The 23655-nt window shown below is 36.6% G+C and overlaps 1 protein-coding gene across 1 annotated transcript in view; it reads right to left on the bottom strand.

The window, feature by feature from the left end:
• The window catches only part of lrfn5a (leucine rich repeat and fibronectin type III domain containing 5a), a 35043-nt gene extending 14655 nt beyond the window's left edge, over positions 1–20388 (bottom strand). Inside the window, exon 1 of the mRNA XM_088647558.1 lies at positions 19287–20388. The gene's annotated coding sequence lies outside the window, so the exon portion shown is untranslated. The remainder of the gene's footprint in view (positions 1–19286) is intronic.
• Positions 20389–23655: the final 3267 nt, after the last annotated feature.

Raw genomic sequence — 23655 nt, 5'->3', positions numbered from 1 at the left:
CCTCTAACAGTTTTTTTTCAATTACATCTACTTTGACTGGAATTAATGCAGCTTAGTTTTAGTGAGAAGAAACCAAGCTTGTCACTAAGCAATTTAGAAAAATTCACATAGCACAACCTGTCCTCAATCTTCAAAAAACCTGATTACAACTCGAGGTTAACTATACATGAGCAGCCAATATGAAATGTTTTAGTAGCTAATCCACCACGTTTATCGATTGAATCTAATTGACTCATTGTCAGGTGTTCCTCATGAATAACATCATTCATTCGACTCTACACATCCATAAACCTAAAAGACTACTTTCTGTATCATAAAACATTAATCTGTCAGGAATTACTGCAAAAGTGTGAGTAGAAGATTACCATAGAATTGTGTTGATAAATAAAAAAGAAAAATGATGAGTGAAAAGAGTAATCCAAAATATCTAAGTCACAGCAGTGCATTTATATAGAAACTATGTGTATGTATGAAAAATGAAAGATTACATTTAAACTGAATCTCTTTTTCAATATTTTATTTCCACCAAAAACATTTTTTTGGTAGGAGAAACAAAACATCCTCTCTGACAAACTGTACGTGATATTCTACAGTATACAACAATATAAAATAATATAATTTTACTTTTGATTCAGTGCATGAAACATTAACTTGCTTTAACAATATAGTAGAAATTCAAAGCTATGTTGACCAACCCTATTGCTATAAAATGCTTGGAATATTTCTGAAAATATTTGAAATTGTTCAAATTAAGGAGGACATTAAAAGTACTATTTGTTTTTTATGAAGGGAAGAAAAGAGAACAGATCTGTTTATTTTATAAAAACTGCTTCAAAAACAGGCTAGAATCACATTACTGTATAGCCTTTTTTAAATTATTCTCAGGCCTTACACATTTATATACTGTGTGTACAGTATACAGTATATACAGTACAGTATATAACACATTCAATTGAAGCCAATATGTAGAGTTACATTTTATAAACATCAACAATTACTGATCCATAATTGTTAGTATTAAGAATGGAAAAGCAGTTTATTTAAAAAATATATTTTATTTATTTTTCATCAGCTCCTGCTATGATCATTTTCTCAACACATACAGTGCAATGCCTGCAGTCTGCCAAGCATCCTTTTATAGTGTTTGGCTCTAGAGATCTTATTATAAGAGGCTGTCAGTGTAATTGGCTCTCTTTTCTGCTTACTCTCCATGATGCTCTCCAGATTTCAGCTCGATCACTGAGATAAGCTATTTTCTTTCTCTTGATCTCCATTAGGAAAATCTTACTGGTTTACAGACAAAGAAGTTATAATTTCATACATGTGTGAGGAAATGCATCAGAGACAGAGCACCTCAGAAATATTGCTTGTGCAATTCATGTTTTGTATCTTAAAATATAATAGTAACATCATAATAGTCTGATTCTCTAGCAGCCATTCTATAAGGCACTTAAAAAGGAGACAATAGAGAGTAGAGACAGTAAATGGCATTGAATATTCATATTGACTGGTATGTTTTATTTTATTTTGTTTTGAAAGTATTTTACAATGGTTTGTCCTACACCCAAAAATATAAAGGCAATGCACATACAGTAAAAGAAATAAATGCCAGATGTGATAAAATATAAGAAATGTTCTAAACTATTATAAAGAAGAAGTCCTAGAATGAACAAAAACTAAAGTTGAAAATATCCAAAAAGTTAATGCAGTGCCTTGAGCATCTGTGAGTGCAGATGACAAAACCAGAATAAATAAATACATAAGCAGAATGTATATTTCCATTGCAGGGACACTAGGCAACAGGAAACAACAGAGATGGTACTGGATGAGTTTGACATGTTGAGTAAAATAAATTAATTGATTCCATGCAGAGAAAAGGGAATTGGCTGTTCTCCAGAAAACTAAGACAGCAAGAAGAAAGGGCTGTATACACATGAAGCAAGACACTCTACACATAATAATCAGTTGGGTATAATTGTGAGAAAAATCCTGCTCAAACTAAAAAGCCTAAATAATACCAAATACTTAAGAGTGTATTCAATAAACCACTATACTTACTGTAAGTGTGACACATGCATTGATTTTGCATAAAATGCATTTAAAATTAGAATAATTCTTGCTGCGACCTGGGCTGAAATATGGGCTTTTAAACCATTCACAGTAGTTTTGGGTTGACAGGATGAACGTCATAGCATTGCCTAATCTGAGAGAGGAGGCATTAAAGCACAAGATAGACACTACAGCCATTTAGCTGACGGAGTAAAAGGGTTCATTAGTAGTCTAAACCCTAATGCTGGGTGTGTATTTAAAACACAGAAAACTAGTAACAATGATGGAGACATTAATATGAAGTTTTCAAATAAGAGATAGAAGAGAAGTTCACCCCGAACATCTGTTGCTGTGCTGGATTATGCTTCTTTTCATCATGTTAAGATTGGTTAATAGCCCACTGTAACAGCCTCATTGCAGTATGTTTCTTTTAAACCCTATTGAACTTGTGTGGGCACGTTTAAAATCCCATGCAACAAAAAACTTCAGAGAACTGAAGCTGGGACGGGTAACTTTGAAAGAACAGCTTGTCAGTTTCCCCAGGTGACATGGCGGGTGCCTTCTAAGCAAGTTTTTTGTTGTTGTTGTTGTGAACACCTCTTTGTTGTTCTATAACATACCAACTATGATTAAAAACAAAACGTTTTGTAACATCTAACCATGGGACAACCAGTAAAACTACTCCAAATCCCAAATCCTATTTCTTATACCCTTGCCAGGACACCAATACAGTTTGTCCTCACGCCTCTCACTCAAAATGTGGATCATTATGTCAGCCAAAAGCAATAAAAGAATACAAAAGAAGAAATGGAAGGAAAAAAAATGTCGAGAAAGTTAGAAAAAGAAAGAGAAAAACAGCAGAAGTTTTGTCATTTCTATCTCAGGCTCCCAGGAGCATGCAATCCAGCCTCCAGCCCCATGCATCCCGGCTGTGGAAATCAACAGGTAATTATCGTTAGGAATACTGAGAAAGAGATCAAGGTGTAGCGGAGAAAACTGAAAAGATTATAATTTCTCTCAATAGGAGTGGCTGTCACAGTAGTTCGGAATCTGTGTTTTTTTTAGCAATAATGCAGGAGGTGAGGGCAGTAATAGTGGCCTAGGCTTATTAGATTAGTTGCATTGCTGTACAGTACTGAAGCACCAATAATTAATTCAGTCTTTATTTTATTTTAATTTTTTAATATCGACAGCCTGCAGACATACGTATTGTGCTAGGAAAAGGTCAAATTGTATTTACTGTATATACAGCAGTTTATAGCCTTAAAGACCACAGACTTTAAATGGATCCTGTCAATTTTAGAATAGCAAAAAATATAAAGTATTCTCCTTATATTATTCTAAGTTTATTTAACCATTTGGGCCAGACATTAACCATTTGTCCATGATGTACCTACACATGGGATGAATGTCTATTGTGCTTCAAGCAAAAATATCTTTAAACTTTTACCCTCCGTTTTCTAACAATTCCATATCTATCCTGTCACATCTACTTCTCTTGAGTCCTGTCTCTTTCTTTAAATGTCCATTTTCCTGCAATTCTAATACTTTTTTTTGCAGTCTACTGTACCTCTCTGGTTTCAAGGTATACGTCAAAAATTACTGTATAATGACTCCAGTTCCCTCATGTTTCTGTCACATGCATTTTCCTCACTGTCTTAATTGTTAGAATAATACAAACCTTCCATCTAGTAGCTGAGTATTGTGTCAAACTATATAAGGAAAGCAATTATAAACCATCTTTATCATTGGAAATGTCAGCTGTTGATTGATCCCATTGGTTTTCCCAGTCTATGTGAGAAAAAGTGAAATCTCCCATGATACCCACTGCTTTCTTTACACAAGCATCCTTGATTTCACTATACAACATAGAAAAATAATATTTATAGTGAAAAGTAAAGTAAAAGCTTATTGCCTGCTGAAAACAGAAGAAAACAAACACAAGCTAAGTGAGGCCTTTCAAGTGTGATATATTTTTACATAACACCTCTTGATTTAATTTTGACTGTATATCCTAGCATTTCGTGTGCCTTTTTAATTGTTTTTCCACACTGTCTAGAAGATGCACAGTAAATGTGTCAACATCAACACCAAAGTCTTTTTCATAAATAACTTTTTCTATCTCACTGTTTCTCAGTTTGTATTTACAATTCATATTTTAACTACCTGCCTGCAATATCCTGCAATTGTCTACGTTTAATGCTGGGTGTCTGGCTAATTCTGAATTGTGTCCAAATTTTTAATTAATTTTTTATTTGCTGCTTCTACAATGCTCACTAATCCTTCTAATCGGGTGTCTTCTACACTCTGCTAGTTTTATACTATGTTAGAATTCAGATCCATGCATTTTCTAACCGCTTCTTCTTCAGGTGTGGTTCATAAAATAGACCAATACAAACCCTCCCAAACCCAGCAGGAGAAGGCTCTACAACCAAAACATTATGTTTCTTTTCTTCTCTTTTCAGCAGGGAATAAACTCTTACTTGTTCCTTTGCAGCCCACGCATGCTGACGCAGCTACTTATTTGAAGTAATATTCATAGTATGCTACTGTAATGTTCTGTAGCGTATTCTTAATATAATGGCCATTAATTCATTATTATAAATTAGATTGATATACTGTAGGTTATGAGACCTTTGATTAATCTAATTTAAATTCTGTATGCTCTTTTTCAGGTATAGTGCTAACCTTCTACTATATTTAATTGACACTTTTATCCAAAATAACTTACTATTGCATCTGTTTCTACAGATGGGCATTTTACTGGTAAAAGTAAAAAGTTTAGGCAAAGTGCCCTGCTCAAGAGCACTTGAGCCCAAAACCCTGACCACTATTCCACAATGCAGCTACACAGTGCTGTTCATCCCTCTCCTCTAACTTTTCTGTCTCTTTCAAACACTATTTATCCATTCATGTATTAGTCACCACAGCTCTCTGTTAGCCATGATTCCAAATAACATTATAATTGCATACTACTGCAGTTATTTTTGCGCTGTGTTTCCAATGTTAAGCTAGAGCTAAGGTACAATTAACATTTTGTTTTCTGTTTTTGATCCCATGTCCTATGTACTGTATCTCCTTTGCAGATTTTATATTCTCCCCCTTCTAGTATAAATGTCTTGAAAGTTTCCTATGGATCCTTACCACCAGCCATATGGAGCCAGTCTCATTCAGTTGTACATTAGTCCTTCATGTCTGTACAGACACTATAGCTCTTGCCATAAGCAAAGGGAGTTGAGGTCTTCTTCTGCACAACTGGGAGTGAATTGCTCTCTTTGTATTCTTTTTTTTTTTTTGCCATTTCACCCGGCAACTCACAACCAACAACCCACTGAAGCTAAGCAGGGTTGAGGCTGGTCAGTTGCCTTTGCTGGAATAATGTCAGACACTTTTTGTAAGAAAGGTACTATATGACCTTTCTACTTACTACTACTTACTTACTGTACTGTTACTGTTACTTACTGACCTTCTACTTACTACTCTAAGCAAGCTTCACGCCACTTATTTTAAGTGCATACATTCCCTTTAGAGCAGAGAGATGGGACTTTCTAAAGTTAGTGTACTGTACATTAGACATAAAAAATATAAAAGAAAGCATCAAACATTTAGGATAAAGATGTTTAATGAACACGAAGGAAAGAAAATATCCACAGCACTGAATAGTTTCTGTTGAGTGTTTGTATACTGTTAATAACAGTCTAGCTGAATGTTTGGAAATCACGCTAGAAGCACAACATTTCAAGGGAGGATTTATATACAGTAGTTTAATAAAAAAAACACAAAGTCATAGGGAACAAAAATACAGTGTTTGTATCAATAATTAAAAGCAAGTTTGTATGACATACACATAGCTCCTAACAGAAAACCTCTATTGAGCACTGACAAGTTGTGGAATGATTTTTGGTCAAAACAAAGGCCAACAAAATGATATTGTGAAAGAAGTTAGCAATGTTGAGCATGTTGTTTCTTAATTTATAAATCACAATGATCTGAATTGTAGAATTTGAGGAAACCACACTGATGCCCATCTACATAAATTACTATAGCGACTGTACAGTATAACTCATAAATGAACTTTCCCCTTCCTTCTTATTACATGTACTGTAGCATCATGTCCATTTCCTGTACACCCCAAAATGTGTAAATATCCATGGAGATTTAAATAATGTGATGACATTATGGGAAGAGCATGAGGAGAATAATGGAGATGTATTTCACTATTCTTTATACATAGCAATTATGAGTTAGCATGACTCAATCTAAAATACTGCCAATCCTTTAAAAGCAGAGAACTAGTCAGAACTAGTAGTACAACTAGCTGATGGACTAATATGCAGATTCACTCTAAAAATAGTTAGCTCATTAACGGATCCACTTATTCTGATGGGTTTTTTTAAATAAATGGATTCATTATGTATTCACACAAAATACTCATAACAACAATGGCAACAATAACAAAAAAGCTGTCAGAATGAATAATGAATTAAACTAGTGCAAAGTTTCCCGCTGTGCTGTCTGCACCTTCAGAAAACACTCAGCAGGAAACTTAGAGGTGCTGAAGAAACCATTGTATTAACAGCATAAGGTAAAATCCTCTAGAGGGCTTCCTCTAAATATAACTGCATGTTGGAGGCTTCAGCGATGTCAACTGCCTCTCTTAAGATACTGCATATTACAAAAATCAACAATTATGCACAAACACACTGTATAACAAATGAAGAAACTAAAATAAAAAAAAAAACATGCATACAAACAAAGTCAGAAACTTACATAACAGGGTGCAGTTTGGGGAAAAAAAAAACAACACTTCTTCTTAAAGTAAAATCAAGTATATTTTTGACAACAATGGAAGCTGGTTATCTGTGGTGGATAGCCCTATGGTCAAACCCTGGTTTCCAGATTTTAAGCAGGCAGTGATGCTTCTAGAACCTATTGTATAGCACTGTAGTTTTCTAACGGCACGGATGCTCAGCACTGGCTATACCGTAGGAAGGGCAGAGCTACAGTGCTTCATCTTTTTATTGCTTTTACACAGGCCTCAACATCTACAGTAGGCTTCAATTCATGTTGTGTTCATTGGAGTTCGAGTTACTCGTGGTTTGAAAGGAAAATGAAAAGTCAGTACTCACAGAAGTCAATACTAAAGCAGGCCTGGGGGCTGGTAGAGAGTCCAGTGTCCTAAGCATTCAAATGCACGGATTTGGGATTGCCTTCTTGTTACTAAGCAACGAGAGCAAAGCATTCTCAGCTTCTAGCTACCGTCCTGACTTCTGATTTGACAAGATAAAAAAATTGATCTGAAAACAGAAATTTCCATTGACCTGACATGAGCTTGAGAACGTTCCTGAGACAGTGGCACAGTTAGAAAACGCTGAAAAATGCAAGACAAAGTGTTATTTCTAGCTTTTTAATATGCAGTATCTGTTTTCCACAACAGTCATTGGCAATCTCAGCTTCAAGGATTCAGATGCAATTATCAAAAAAAATTGAATGCACTATTAAAGTCACAAACATTCATTTACTAGCATTAAAGGAAAGTTTTTATTTGGTCCATTTTGCTCTTATTTCAAATATGCAATACATGAAATAAGAAAAATAGCTTATGATTAAAAATGCAAAATATTCTAATTGAACATTTTCATTCAGTTGTGCAGTCTTGCTGTTTCGGCTTCCAGTTGGTTAAAGAAAATCTGTTTGAAACATCCGCAGATTCTATAAAGATCCGCTGTGTCTATAACGGATCATTTCACTGCCCTGCTTGAAGACAAGGTGAAAGACAGAATCTGCCATCCGCAACTCAGATCATCCTGCTTTTATTCTTGTCCAGCTCCTTTCCTGATCGACAGTTTGCTGATAGGCTTAGGTCAGCTTCCAGGGAATGTAATGGAGTGTAATCAGTTATCTTCCATGCCAGTTATAAACACTTCGATCTTGTCCTTTATTTCTAATATGTTTGCTTTAGAATTTACCTGTGTAACTACTGTAGGAATATAGTACAGGAGAGGAAAGGACAGATGCGCTCCTGTTTATGACCTTTCTTATGTTCTTGTGGAAACATAAACCCAGCAGACACAAAATCATTAAAATAAATTAATGAATGCATAAAAAGGTCTTTCATTGCTGAGTCAGTTGAATTAAACACTCACAGGAAACTTTCAAAGCTTTTTGCTTCAGCGCAAAATTGTTTCCTCTTTGCCCAAAATAAATAAAGAGTTTCAAAATACCAATGAAGTGAGAGACAGTATGGGTCTAGAAATCCAGAAATAAGACATTTCTCAAGTTACAAATAATTTTGAAACTGGGCAATATTTTTAGAGAGAAAAAAAATTGCAACCAAGCAAAATGTTTTGAAAATGCTCCTCTTATATACTTGTTCATTTAAAGGACTAAACAAGCAAGAAACAGCAAAGCTTGAAAATATCATTTGGATTTTTACACTTAGGGTTGCACAAAGATAAGAGATGCTGATAAGGCTAAGAGAATGACTACATTTTAGTACAGTATGCATTTGTTCGATATATACATACAGAAACAATTCTCACACTGCGAAGCAATGGTTCATTGTGTGCTTAATGGAAATATGACAGAAACGAAAGACAGAAAATGTAATTTATCCCATAAAGTAAAACATTATTGTTAAGTGAAAAAGCACATAAGCTGTTTTCTTTTAAGCTTCAATCTAATTACCCTTGAGGTTGGAAATGCTTATTTAACTTAATACACAAGACAGTGTCTCACCTGTCATCAGCTGTTGTTATGGAGCAGTGATATTCATGTATATTGCCTGTACTGGCTAGCATCACAGTGGTCTGTGACTTCAATGTAATGATTCCAGAAATTGAATTAACTATGTTCCCAGTAGGTCTATTAATAATGGTAGCTTCAGGCAAACTCAGCTGCTGATTGTTTCTTATCTTTTGCTTTTTTTAATAATCAAGTTCTAAAAACAAGTCTGGAAGCACCACTGGAGAGCTGACATTCTAACAGTACAATCTGCTTGCATAACTGCTCGATACACATCCTTTCAGTGGAGTGGATGAAGCACTATACACCATAAAACCACTGCAGCACAACATGCCAGACTGCACCCACACACTGGTTCAGAGATACAATAGATTTGATTATTTAATAAATGAAAAAATGGGCATCTGCACTAAAGATTCAATAAATATGTCTAACATACTGTAGCTCCTTATGCCTTTTATAATGAATACACGTGAATTCATCATCGTAGCGTCTGTGATTTTATTTATTTTGTTAAGATGCTGGATTTCATTGTAACATTACTAGGCATGTACTGGAGCTCTTAATGAAAGTGTGTGAAAGCAGACACAGCCTTAACCTCACCTGAACACAGTTTATATCCACACAGATCTTCTCTCACCTATCCCAGTGTTCCTTCTCCTCAACTCTTCCACTCTCCATCACTCCCCCCCCCCCAGCACCTCCTTGGCTCATCCCAAGCTTTCATTATTCTCCCCCATGGCAAGGCTGGTGTTACAGCACCTCGGCTGTGTGAATCCGTGCCAAATTTGGAAACCAATTCGTCCCAGACAATCACACACAGGTTTGCCTGAAGCAGCTGAAAGACCATAGTCTGTCTAAACTCCCCGGATATGAAACTTCTGTGATTCATGGATTCGACATCAAATCCAAAAGGACACAGTGCAAAACCTCGATCTGATAACATGGTACAGTATCTAATCAAATAAAGTGACAGAGATGTCTTGACTTGACGTTGACTTGACTCTTTTCACGTTCAAATTCATTTTCTGTCTGTTATTTAACTTGAGTGTCCACCATAATCTTCGAAGGTCTTTTGTCTTTATTTTCAGCTGTGAGGGTCAATTATGAACAGATTCTCATTAACAGGGGAAAGGTGAGGACCATTTATCCAGCAGGGTATCTGAGTGAAGCGTCTTGGTCCCACTCAGGATTTGAATCCAGGGTTTTACACACAACATTGAAAGAAAAGTCATGAAAAAAAACTTTTTGGGATCACACTTTCCAGGATAGTGTATCAGAAGTAAAAGAGGCGGTAATTAATGGGATGACTTTCGAAATTGCTTCCTGGTTAGAAATGATGTACAGTATGTGCCTATATATTGTAGCTTACTGTATTCTATGAATATATACCTACAGTATTGATATACAGTATGCATTTCGACTCCTGTCAGCTAAGGACCTGCAACACACTGTAATATTTCCACAATTAAGTCCCATAAAGTACAATATTTTAATAAATATCACAATGGTGAAAAATCACTTTTAAAATGTTTACTTTTGCTTTCAGCAAACTAAGAGCAGATTTTGTCAAATCTCCATGTTATGCACACAAAACAAAATTCTTGCACAACAACAAAATTTAAAAATCACAATATACATTCTGCAGGGTCTTTGATACCTGCTTCTTTGTTCAGACACACTGTATATAAACTGTTCATCCACTTAGATGATTTTTCCTATATATATATAAATTTATGTATGTACTGTATATATTTATTTTACCCTGTAACGTTCAGCTTTTTTCTGTCTCTTTGGAGTTGAACCTGAAAAATATTTCAGAGTGCCACTGTCATCAAAGTAGTGCTATAATTACTTGTGAGACTACAAAGGCCTCTTCTTCAAAACCAAACTCCCATGCCAAATTGCCTAGCGTATTTCCTACATTTGAGATACAACAGAAGAAAATATATAAAAAGGCTCCCTGTCATTAAGGATGTCATGTGCACAGCCCATATACTGTGCACAGTTGATATGGCTTTGGTCACTCTGCATGCAAGATGTCACGAAGGTTTTTATCCCCATTCATCACAAATCAGACGTGTGTGTCATGGTTTATAATCCTCTGCCTCGGCTGGTCAGAAGTTGTATTTAAACATGTTGCTGAGGAAACAGAAACTGTGATCAATACAATTACTACTGCATCTTAATGTAGGTAATGAAGGTCAAGTATACAGTATACTGTATACTGTTTAAACATGCAGCAGTGCCTGTGGAAACTGTGGTGGATAATTACCAGAACTTAGGCTCAAAACACCTAATGATATAAGATCAGTATGTCTAGAGATACAAAAATAAAAATGTATTTGCTTACATTCTAGGCTCCTTACAGTATACAGTACTGTATTTCATTGTTAAATTGTCTCACTGGGCCCTGTTTCATTTAATAACCCTCAGTTCTTCCTATTAACATCCAGAGCATTGAATGGCTTTACTGTATCGTACATGTCTGATTGGCTATCTGCATACTGTGATTACTACTTGCACTTCATTGACTATCAGCAGCCATATCACCCTGCAACTCACAACTGGCAGCCCACTGAAGCTCAGCAGGTGTGAGCCTGGTCAGTACCTGGATGGGAGACTCCTGGGAAAAACTAAGGTTGCTGCTGGAAGCAGTGTTAGTGGGGCCAGCAGGAGGTGCTCACCCTGCAGTCCATGTGGGTCCTAATGCCCCAGTATAGTGACGGGGACTCTATACTGTAAACAGGCGCTGTCCTTAAAAATCTGTGGTCATTAAAAATCCCAGGGCGTTTCTCGAAAAAAGTAGGGGTGTAACCCCGGCGTCCAGGCCAAATTTCCCATTGGCCCTTACCAATCATGGCCTCCTAATCATGGAGGCCATTACCAATCAATCAATTGGCCAATCAATTACCAATCATGGCCTCCCTCTATGAATTGGCTTCATTACTCTGCTCTCCTCCCCACTGGGAGCTGGTGTGTGGTGAGCGTTCTGGCGCACTATGGCTGCCGTCACATCATCCAGGTGGGGCTGCACACTGGTGGTAGTGGAGGGGAGTCCCCATTACCTGTAAAGCGCTTTGAGTCGAGTGTCCAGAAATAATTGTAAGCAATAATTAATTATTATAATTATTATTAGGACTAATTTCTCAAAAGCAAGCAGAATATATTTGCAAACAGGTCATTTGGTTACCAGGTTGTTTATGTATCTCAAGCATTTCGTTTTCATGTATTACACTCCTTAGGGAACAAATTTCAGATATACAGTATACACACAACACAACCATGATAAAACATTAAATATATTAATGTGATCAGAAATTACATAATATGATTCTATAAGGAAACACTGAAAAGATTGTTGATAGCCTACAAATCAGCACACCTCTTTTGAATACTGAGCAAACCACATTAAAGACAGAGTAATATAAGCTAAAGCAAAATAAATACAAAACTGTAGAATTTCAAGATATAAAACCTAACAAAGGAAGGGTATATAATGACAACAGTCAAGCTTCTGTGCAGATGTACAGTATAGCAGACATCTGCTGGACACAAAGATGTGCTACCAAATGTTGTGCAATTTCTAAATTTACGTGCCTGACACTTTAAACTAAAGCAGCTTTTGGACTTATATACAGCTGGGTATTATACCTGTTCAAACATTCATCAGCAATAAAGACTGTGGTATATTAAAAAACATTCTGCAGTAATTTAATTGTCTCTCTCATGTATTGTGGTAGAGAATTAAATATATTATGAAGACTTTTATTATAATTGTTTTTGTTGTTGCTGTTGTTGTCGTCTTTCACCATGACTAAAATGTGATGTGTAAAACTTACGCCACTGTCACTTTGGTCAGAATCAGACCCTAGTGGTTGAGACATCTGTTTCCTCAACAACAGGTTCAGAGCCCCTCTGTTCGCACAAATTACATGTTAGGGCTTCAACATTAAGTAAAGAATCACATGCGTGCATATTCGTCCTGCTATTCACAACAACAAGAGAAGTTATAGCCCAGTCCTCAATCATTACTGGCTGTATGACAATTGTCAGTGTGACTTTTAATACTGTAGCTCCACTATTACAGCATCATCACTTATACATCCAAAATTTTGAAATCTTTCTAAAAAGACGTTTCAATGCACAAATGCTAGCCTCTTAGGAGATGTGCTAGTCTTACTTCTGGCTGAAGAAGTGTACATTAGTTTGGGTAATGGAAATCAAATGTAAATGAGATGAGCTGCCTTACAGTAATACCTTCGCGGAAAGCTTTATCTAATTGAAATCGTGTATAGAATAGCAAGATCCTGCTCTTACACCATCTACAACCTATTTGCTAAAGTGTATTGACTAAGCAATAAATGGTTCTTCATTTTCATCTCTGATCATGAGGTTTACTTCCCTAATGATATCTGGTGGATCTAGAAATTCTTATTGTACAAGAAAGGTTACAAATGGCATATCAGACACATTAGCAATTCTGCAAGATTATTTTTTTTAAATGGGGTGATTAAGGTCTCTTCAATAATTCATTGTAACCCTTGATGACTTTTTCAATGCTATTGACATTTGAAAGCAGAGAGCGAAAATATACTGTACAACAAATGTTTGGTTTAATTTGTACAGACAGAAATGGGAAAACAACTGATAAGCAGCTGTTTGTGTCTTAATAGCTTTTTGTTTAGGGATTTGTTGTAGAAGAAATACTATATCTTCTAGTTGTATTCAAACAGCCATTAACTCACCTTCATGTCACCCTGAGAGTATTAATATCCACAGACACCTAAAAAGATAAAACTCCAAAATCCTTTCCAGATTTTTTCAGTCTTAAATCATGTACAGTGTGAAAGAGAAGGCCAGTATAGAAAACAATGAGAAAAAACAGCACGTAATAAGATACATACTGTATTGAGCTACAGTATTGTGATCGACAGAGCTCTTAATGTGACAGTTTAATGTGGGGTCAAGCAGGTGGCCTGCCACCTCATAAACTCAAAAGCTCCAAAGTACCAGGCTCCCTTACAGGCACTGGCTGGACAGCTCTTAATCTCCACTTCATGTGACCTACTTTGAGAATCTTTGTCCTGTTAGAACAGTGTACCACATGACATGCTGTACTCTTGATAGTGATAATGAAACTAAATCAGCCTCTTCTAAATGTATATTATTTGCATAATATCATGTCTTAAGTAGCAATATGCTGTAAATTAGATAAAATTAACAAACTCAGCATCATTTTATTGTTTTCTAAATTAGTCTTACAAAATAACAGAAATGTTAAAAGTCCCATGTGCTAAAGGGCATTGCAAAATTAATCTTTTAAGTATTTTAAGTTTCATTTCTACTAATAAATGGTATTATATTTAGTTCTTTTAGGACCAATATACACCCAGGAAATGTTACCTTTCTTTGCTAATTATCAATTGTAATATTGCACACCTTAGCAATTAACAGGTTTGCAGAATGCTATTTGCTGAAAGATCACACATTAGAGAGTCTATATGACATACCTTATTTTCACCATAACTCTCTTTGTTCTGGTAGAATTAAATCTTTCTCCTTGACACTCTACATGGTACTCTTTAGATTGGAATTTGAGACACATCTACTATCATGCTTGTGTGAAAAGGTAATCATCACTAAGCACAAAGCTGCAGGAGACGAGTAAACATTAAACATTATTGCTTTGAAATTGAATGTATGCAATAACTTTTCATCTCTGTGTCAGGTGGTGCTGGATATTCATTGAGGATTTACAACCTGATAGAGGAAGCATAAACTCTTTGACTTGATATATACTGTAAGCACTTCTTGCAGAATTGCATTTTAATATGTAATTTTGTGTTTATCCTCGAGCATAATACACACATATAAACCCAATTTTAGTTAAATCCTCAGTACATTGTTTGTACAATCTTTTCATAAATAATGCATGTGTCCAACATTCACAAAGTATCTCTTATTGTAAAATTACAAGGAATGAAGCTGGCTACAGTATGCATTTAACTACTTTATGTGAAACAGTAAACAATATGTTTAAAAATGCTAAATTAACTTCTGTTACCATCTGCCTGTTTAATAAAACCCAACATCCAGGTGCATGGACAGCAAATTAAAACCTGTTTTGGTTTACAGGCTGCTGTATATTTGATTTCTAATCCTGTCCAGTTTGCCTGTTCTGCAGAACCAGATATTTTGACATTGTTATTAATTTTCTTTAGTTTGCCTCTTTTGTGAATTTATTTATCCAAAATTTCAGGAAATAAATATTCAAATTTCTCTTGTTATCAAGTCTTCAACTTTAAGGTCACCATCTTATTCACAAATCTTGAGGGATTATCAACTTGTTAGCCTTTTGCTCAGAAAAGCAATTCTACTTCACAGCCACATAAATCGTGTTTAAAACAGCAGGGTAGCAAGATAAAAGCAACCTTCCTCTGTCATTCAGATAACTAATTATATACAAACCCTAACAGCTTCTGTCCATATATTTTCCACAGAATAAAACAAGAAAACAGTTTTTAGCTTTTGAAATAGACAGTCACAAAGCCTCTGTCTCCAAACAAATTTTAACCAAAGTATTCAACAGTTTAACATAAAACAAAATAATGAATATAAAAAAATAAAGTATCAGAAAAAAAACATGAAATTACTTTTTATAATTCAAGTTTGGGACACTGAATAGCCATTACAGCACGTGTCAATAACTTTATAGAGAACATATCGTGAAAATTGCTTAATCTCCACCAGAATTGTTTATTTTTCCAAATTGAGACCATTCATCCCCATAGCAGATAGATAAACCTGGTAAGAAAAATTGGAAAAAAACATATTTTTCTAAAAAGGTTTTCGATCCTTTACTTTTAATGTTCACTTTAAATGTTAAATTGTTAAAAGTTAAAAAACAAATATTAAAAAATGTTAAAAGTTTTGCAGTTTCTTCTACAGATTTGTAAAAAATCAAAATCTGTAGGTTAATATAATGCTTTTGATGTATTTATAAAGAGAGTAATTTATAAATCCAAAGTCTCTACTGTTGCTACACATAATGTATATAGTGAATATCTATATTCCCTGTCTCATTAAGCAACATGAGTGAAATGCCTGATGCTGTTCTCATTCTGAGTGCGAAATGCTTATATGTGTTATATTGGACCAGTTATGGAAGACTTGGGGCAGTAGCTCAGCCTCGTCCAGTCTCATTTCATGAATCTATCTGCTTGTTCCGTGTGCCTGCCCTGAAATAATGTCTCTCACCTTGAGTTTTCACTCTTCTTCAATTTTTTAGACAAACACACAATTTCAGAGCAATGATATGAACAGTGTTGCTCGCTCATTTTGCAATAAATGCGAAAACCATTTTTGTAAGCACAATAATTGTCATGTTTTACATGTGACTCTCGCAAACATCTATTGAAATAATAACATACAGTAAGAAGGGTTATTTTCTCCTTGAGCAGCAGAAACCGTCAGAGGTGTTTGCTAACTGCATATGTAAACTGTCTTCTCTGCAGACACATCTTTGGTACCATGGCAACAAATATATCACTATCAGAAAGATAAAATATACGATGAAGCAAAGCAATGACAGGACATTTTATTAATATCTCTATTAATTATATAAATAATTTCTAATAATAATTTCAGTGTCACCATGCACAATAATTATTGTATTATATAGTGAAACCCATTCTTTGATCACTCATGAAACTCTAGGAAATCCTTAAAAATGGAAATCACCTACTGTATATAATCACCTACTCATTTCTACTTTTAAATATTGCTTCTTACTAATACTGCACATTTTGGGAAAAAAACATCTGCACAAATACACTTAGTCTAACTGGCAGCGCCAATCAAGGAATTTCTTGAGCATGTATTAACAATGTTTTCAATTAGTGATGTCTGTCAATCTACAAATCACTCTCAATGCTCTAGATAACAATAGACGACATCTATTATGACTGCTTCAGCTGGTATTCTCATCCCACTTTCTGTTTAAGCGGGGGGTATGATAATCTAGGACATACTGTCTTTTACTACCATACTGCTCAACGGTGTCTGATTTTCATTAAACTACATCAGCAGTAGGAATCTCATGATGCTGCCTTTGATTCCTTGGCTCTAACTGGCAGCAACATGGAGGTAATCTTTGCAAGTGCAATTAAATGGCTCTCCACAGAGGGAGAGAATCTTGCTGAGGTCATCCCCGTTAGTGTCCTTTCATTACAGAGGTTCGCACCAGAACCCCTCCTCATTTAACGACTCGGTCATCCAAGCTTGTTTGGGCTTGCACATACTGTATCGTTGGCATCGGTCAAGAGTGACCTTCTGGAGACTGTGATCTATGGACTCTTGACGCTTTCTCCTCGAGAAAAAAACAACTGTCACCTTTGGAGTTCAATGCCCTAATGGTGTTGTCTCCCTTTGAGCTGCAACTCAGAGGAATCAGCAAAGTGTCAAAACCCCTTCCCTGCCACTAGAGCTGCAGGATGGAGCATAAATTGAATTATAGCACCACCAGCCAGTTAAGGCAGTGCTGCAGTCTAGCTGCCTGACAACGGGCTGTGGATCTGAAATGCAGGTATTAAAGGTTTGTTTGGAGTTTATGCAAACATTGTGTCATTTTATTTTCAATATAGCATAACGTTTTTGTTTATATTTTGGAAACACAGCACGATTTAACGTTCTAGAAAAGTATAATGTGAGAGAGGGTCATTAAAAGTCACCCTGCTTTTCTTTTACCCTTGTACACAAGACAGGACATTATAGCGTTTAATAATTCATGGATTAGAGCAAGCTATTGAAAACTGGTCTGGAAGTATTGGGAATAAATAATTTTATGCATCAGTATTTGTCACACATGGCTGTAAGACGCCTTTTAAAAAATCGGGACAAAGAGTATTGACCTTGAGAGAAGATAAAAAAAAATTACAATAAAACTTCTTTGTTTATTTTATTAAATGAATGCACGACCCTCACTATGTATATTTGTAGGCGTCACCATAAATTGACTGCATTTCATTCAACGCTATCTTACTCCACCTGTAATGCCTGATAGATAGGTTATGATCTGGAATACATAATAAAATCATTTGGCATTACAAATCATATTTATGACACAAATAAAACATAGACGGGGAGGATACGTACTATCTCAATCGATATCAGATGTGTGTTGAATGCAGCGTAAACTTGCTTTTTTAGTAATAATTGTTTGCTCTGAGGAATGGGAAGGCAGAGTGAATGATATTTTGTAAGAAAAAACCGTTAATATTGATGCCAACCAGTTTCCGTACATCAAAGTATCTTAAGACACTACGGTATTTTACAGTACCGCTGTTAATTTCCAGTTCAATAGACTACTAATTTATAATTGATGTTTTTAATAATGTTGTTCAATTCCTTTTAAAGTTCAGCCCTTCCTAAGATTTCCAAGATCTGCCAGCACCTTGGTATCACACTAAATATACGTCAAAGAGGGGTTTTATTTGATCGACGCAGACACTTCAAATAAAATCGTCTCTGTGGATTTATACGACATTCCTGTCTGAGATGGAAGAAATAAACCAAACCGACTGGGCAGATGGTCCACCTACTGTATGCGGAATCCCCTGCTCCTTTACCTGATACCTCTGGGGCGTGCAGGAGATGTGTCGCTCGAACCAGGAGCTGCGACCGTCGCCTGAATAAAACCCTCAGCCAAGGACTCGTGCCCCTAGTTGTGTGTCTATGTGTAAACATTAAACCCCGTGAATGTAACACCGGTGCCTTTCTTTCTCTCGATCTCTTTCCCCCACAAAATATCTTCCTTAAGCGAGATACGCCCGAATAAATCATGCCAGGGAGGCAGGAGAGCCCGATGGGATATAAATCGCTACATTTTCTTGGAGCGAGAAGCCGAGGGAGAGGCAGTCGGGAGATTCCGTATCTAGTTTAGCAAAAGTCCCTACGTAAAAGAAGAGTAGAAAATAGAGATGTATCGATAGTTAACAACGCCTCAGCCGCATTGCACTTTAAACAGTGTATGTGTCTATCCATATTCTGTTTTGTGAATAATCTACATACAGTATGCATTTTGTATGCAGGCTATACTGTACATACACAGTATGGAATTTAAATGTTTCATGTGTATTGCATCTTTTTTATCTTTAAGACTTGTAGGGCAGACCATCATGGCAGTCTGAGAACACAACTGGCATATTACAATATTGCTCATTCCTTAACAAGCTTGTCTTGAACACGCTATTTGACCTTGCAGTGTACCTGAATACCAGGTTCAAATCTTGATCAGTTCGCTTACAATAAATATTCCCTACGCGTTGCCATTACCTTCATTATGAAGCACAGACTTAGGTAGGACACGGGGAAAAAAAACGCGCAGTACCCAAACCCATCATTCAGTAATGACTAACGATGCCCCGAAAAAACAGAAACCCTGCGTTCAGCATAATGTAAAACAGCATAAAATAAGAAGATTAAAAGTTTACCTTGCAGTAGGAACATCAGCCCTGCTCAGTATACTGAGGGTCAGGGAAATTCAATCTTCTCAATCCTCATTTTTCCCCATATTTTGGTTTTGTTTTCCTCCATCGGATTTTTCACTATATTCTGTCAATGCTAGGTGTGCTGGTTTTCTTACCGCACAACTCCGCACAGCCCATATCCCCCCCTACACTCGAACAATATGCCATAGGTTTGCATTCAGCAATGCCTCTTGGATCCACAGACGCGCCTTATAGAAATCCAGGACGGCCAGCACAGAGAGACAGTCAGATTCCAAAGCCGATCTCCAGAAACCCCTCACAGGGCACCGGTGCGCGTTTTCCCCTTTGAAGCGTCGCAGGCTGAGCCATCCTCCCTCATCAGGCAGGCGAACCTTACGACGGCTGGAGCTTTCCTCCGCATTAAAGCCAGCTGGCTCTATTTAGCTGAGCAAACGTCTCTGCAGTGAGAGCGATCAAGTGGCTGAGACGGGGAACTCAGATCAAATCTCAGCAGGCAGATCCTTGCCCCGCTGCACCTCTCACGTCCCCCCCGTTCAGCCTCCACGCTGAGTTAATCCTCAGAGTGATTGAATGCCATGGACGCGTGATTTCCATCCAAGTCTCCTGAAAGAGACGGTCCCCCGACCTGTTACTGGCTCCTCTCCCACCTCTTTAGCTCCGTAACAGAATTCCTGGCCAATTAGTACAAAAAGCAAGTATTCGACTCTGATTTGTCGATAATTGAGGACAGAGTAATTGAAGCAACACCCCGAATCAGCCACGGTAGTTCAAACTACCTCCACCCCTAGTGTCACAAGTGCCTCCTGGAATTCATTTTCAGCATTCCTGTGGAGTTCAGCCCTCGCGAACCATTTGCGGCGTTTAACCAGGAGATGCACAGCAAGAGAGGGGTTTCTGATGAAGCCGATTTTTTTTTCTCTCTCTTCAAATGGGAAAAACGGAGGAAGTCATCACGGATTGGCTCAGACTGACGTCCGCTCTCCTCGCCTGTGTGTCTGCCACTCCACGGAACTTGTTTAAGGAGTGCTGTCAGCTTAGCTTTCATAGGCAAACACAGGATAGCGTTGTTCCCAGCCGAAAGGTAGAGAGCATCGCTCAGTGGAGCTGTCCTGGTATTAAAGGCTGCGCAGATGAGTTCGTTCCGACTTCTGGGCTCAGAGGGATCAAGAGGAAGCTTTTTTTTGCCACAGTTTCATGATTTCACAACAGAGAAAAAATTGTAGCTCCAGAATACCACGTACAGTATCTGTCCGAATATATGCTCAGAAGAATCAGGTTTTACAGGCAGTGTATCGATCTACAGAAGAGAATCCTGTCTTTCGTGGATTGCGTTAATCTTTCGCTGTCTTTCAATTACAAGGATCACACTAAGAAGACAGAGCAACTGGTGGCACGCAGAAAAAGAAAGAAACAACAACAACAAAAACTGCCATAAAAGTTTTTGTTTCTAATTCGGTCAGGTTTATGTCATTTTTCATAAGAAACTGGAATGTTACAGAGGACACTGTTTAGTAAATGTCTAAACACTGAAAAGATGACAATGTTCCTTTTCACGGTAAATTAATTTATAAAATGTATGCTACAGTACGTGTGTGAATGTTACGGTAGGAAGCTTCATGATTGCTTATGTCCTGTTAAGGAAAGGTACGGTTCACCGGTGTAAACACGTTGGATCACTGATAACCTTAGGAACCTTTTTCTGGTATGTACTGTAAATTAAAACGTTAAGCGTCCGCATATCTACAGATGCTGCGCTGATCTGTTAGAGGATCAGAGTGTCGGACAATTCTTGTGATGTTTACGTTAATAGCAGGGATACACTGACCACACAGAAAAGTCTTTGAAACGGGTATTATGTCAATTTTCAAAATCCTGATGCGAAAAAGTGAAGTTAAAATTTCCGATACTGAAAAACAAATCTTGGTTTGAAGAGGCCTCGCTCGGTGTTGGACCTTTAATTAATTGTAATTATGCGTATTCAATTTCGTCTCTAATTTATGATTGACGTCTGATCGTCCAGTAAACGATCCGCGAAAATTGTCAAATATTTAGCACCAAAGTCCATATTCAACAAAGTGATTTCATAATAGTAAATAGTATTTCTAGACACACACTGCTGTTGGCGACGGAGGGAGAGAGATCAATTAAAAAATGAGTGAAAACGTATACAGTAGGTCCTATTAATGCGATACTTTTTTTCTACATTTTTCTTCTTGCTAAACATTTTCGAGAGACTTCTAGACTTCTTTTAAAACTCATAGATAGGAAGGCAGACACAAAATCTGCTGTCGGGTAAATATTGTAATGTAGGCTTTCCCTTTTCAGCACCACGGACAGTTCTCTCACTCGTCAAGACTGCATCGAAGACGGCGGAGCTGCTGCTGCATCGTGAAATAATAACCTTTACATGCACCACTTTCTCCTCAGACAATAAGTTAAAAAATATATAGTTTAAGTTTATCATTAAACTGGTAACTGTAAAGGTGCGAACAACCTCTTATAATACACGTCAAAATTAATAGATTTAAATAAGAACAATTCCCAGTACATCATTTGGGCGTTTCTCCTGCTGCCTGTATTGAATCAAAGGTCCTTGATAGGAATCTCTCTAGTAACGTCATAATGTGCCAAGACTGCAGTGTCGCAAATTTCCTTTTCTCAAACAAAAATATAATAATTTGCCTCTCTGACTTTTAAGATCAACTTGCTAGTATATGATTGCAATGGTTAACCTTACCTTTTTTTCTGGAATTTTATTTAAACACAATGCTGTATATAGAGTACATGATATATCACACACTATTAAATATATGAAATTTACTTCATATTTTAAATGAAATACAAAGTTATATATATATAACATAAATAATCTGAATTTTTGAATGACAAGAATTTGTGGAAGTATTTTTTTAATCATCGTTGTACACAATCAGTCTCACTGGATATGTGTGATTTTTTTTTATTACAGTCTGAAAGGACTGTAATAAAGACCCATTACTGGTATCAGCAATCGATAAGTATGTAAAATAATTTTACAACAGGAGCCACATAGCCACATCCATAGCCAGAGACCCATTGCTTTAGAAAAGTACATTCAAATAGTTTATATGCAGCTGAAAAAAGCTACTGGGGAGTTAATCTAGTAACTCGTTCAGCAACCTTATCAAGTGCTGATTGTGCACCAGCAAGAAGAATGGTGCTGTAGTGATTCAGAAAGGACATGCTATAGTACACAACACAGTTTTTTAATGTATTTTATGCTCCGTGTTTTAATACGTAGAAGATCCACTGGCAATTATTATATTTCCAAACTTATTGCATGGAATGTGAAACTGTTCCACTGTTGGAATATGTCACTGTTTCTCTCTGTATCATTACAAGATGTGGAACGCAGAGTGCCTCTTCCATTGCAGATTTATTAGATGTCAGTTTTGCAAAAACAGGAAAATCAGTCCTGTTGTTCCAGAAGATTGGTTCCACCAAATGTCCACGTTCAGTTACTACACCATGGCAAAATGTTTCTGAATGGCAGCAGTCGTTATTGTTTACTGCGAATGTGAAAGTCTTAAGTAAAGTTCCAATTTTAAATACATCCCAATCGTTTTACAGTTCAACAGGATAACAGTCAGGCCCAGTGCATTCTTAGTGGCCATCCAGTTGTTCTCTACCTTCATGGCTGTGTGGTTAAGACCGCTGAAGCCTCAAAGGGTGGAACATTAGCACTGTTATAAAGAGTGGGATGTTGAAGAGCTCACGTCTGGTGATTGTGGTGGTGGCTGCAATCACAAAGACATCCTGTGTGTTAAGTTCTTACTGTGGTTTAAGTGGCTCCATTCTCTTTGTCAATCTCCATTGCTGTCTGTTGGAGTGTGACGCTCTATCTCACCAGTTATATTTCTTAAGTAGTTTTAGAGATATTTAATCAAGGTTAGGGTTATAGGAGAAAATTTATTTTTTTATGTTGTATTGTTTTCCTTATAAATAAAAAAAATATTTGATCACAAAAAAAATCATTTCAATCCGGCATCACATTATCTGAATTTACTTTAAATATACCTCTACAAATGTCAATGTACTTCCACACATAGTACTGTAAAGGTCTTTATGATACAGTAATTTATTCTGTATTTAATCAAGATCCCTTTAGACATGACAAAATAATCTGCAACCGGATTTGAAATATCCTATGACTTGGCTAGCTACTGTATAGTGGCACATGTCCATGAGTACCAAGGGTAATAGATGATTTCTGTAAGGCATTTGTAGAAGTTTCTTCTTAATGTCTATTCATTTCAATGTCTATTTTTAATTGTATTTTTCCAAGCCAGATGTCTGTTGAAAAACATATTGA

The sequence above is a fragment of the Lepisosteus platostomus genome, chromosome 10, assembly GCF_059453375.1.
Source record: "Lepisosteus platostomus isolate fLepPlt1 chromosome 10, fLepPlt1.hap1, whole genome shotgun sequence".
Classification (NCBI taxonomy): domain Eukaryota; kingdom Metazoa; phylum Chordata; class Actinopteri; order Semionotiformes; family Lepisosteidae; genus Lepisosteus; species Lepisosteus platostomus.
This window is presented reverse-complemented; position numbering and strand designations above follow the sequence as displayed.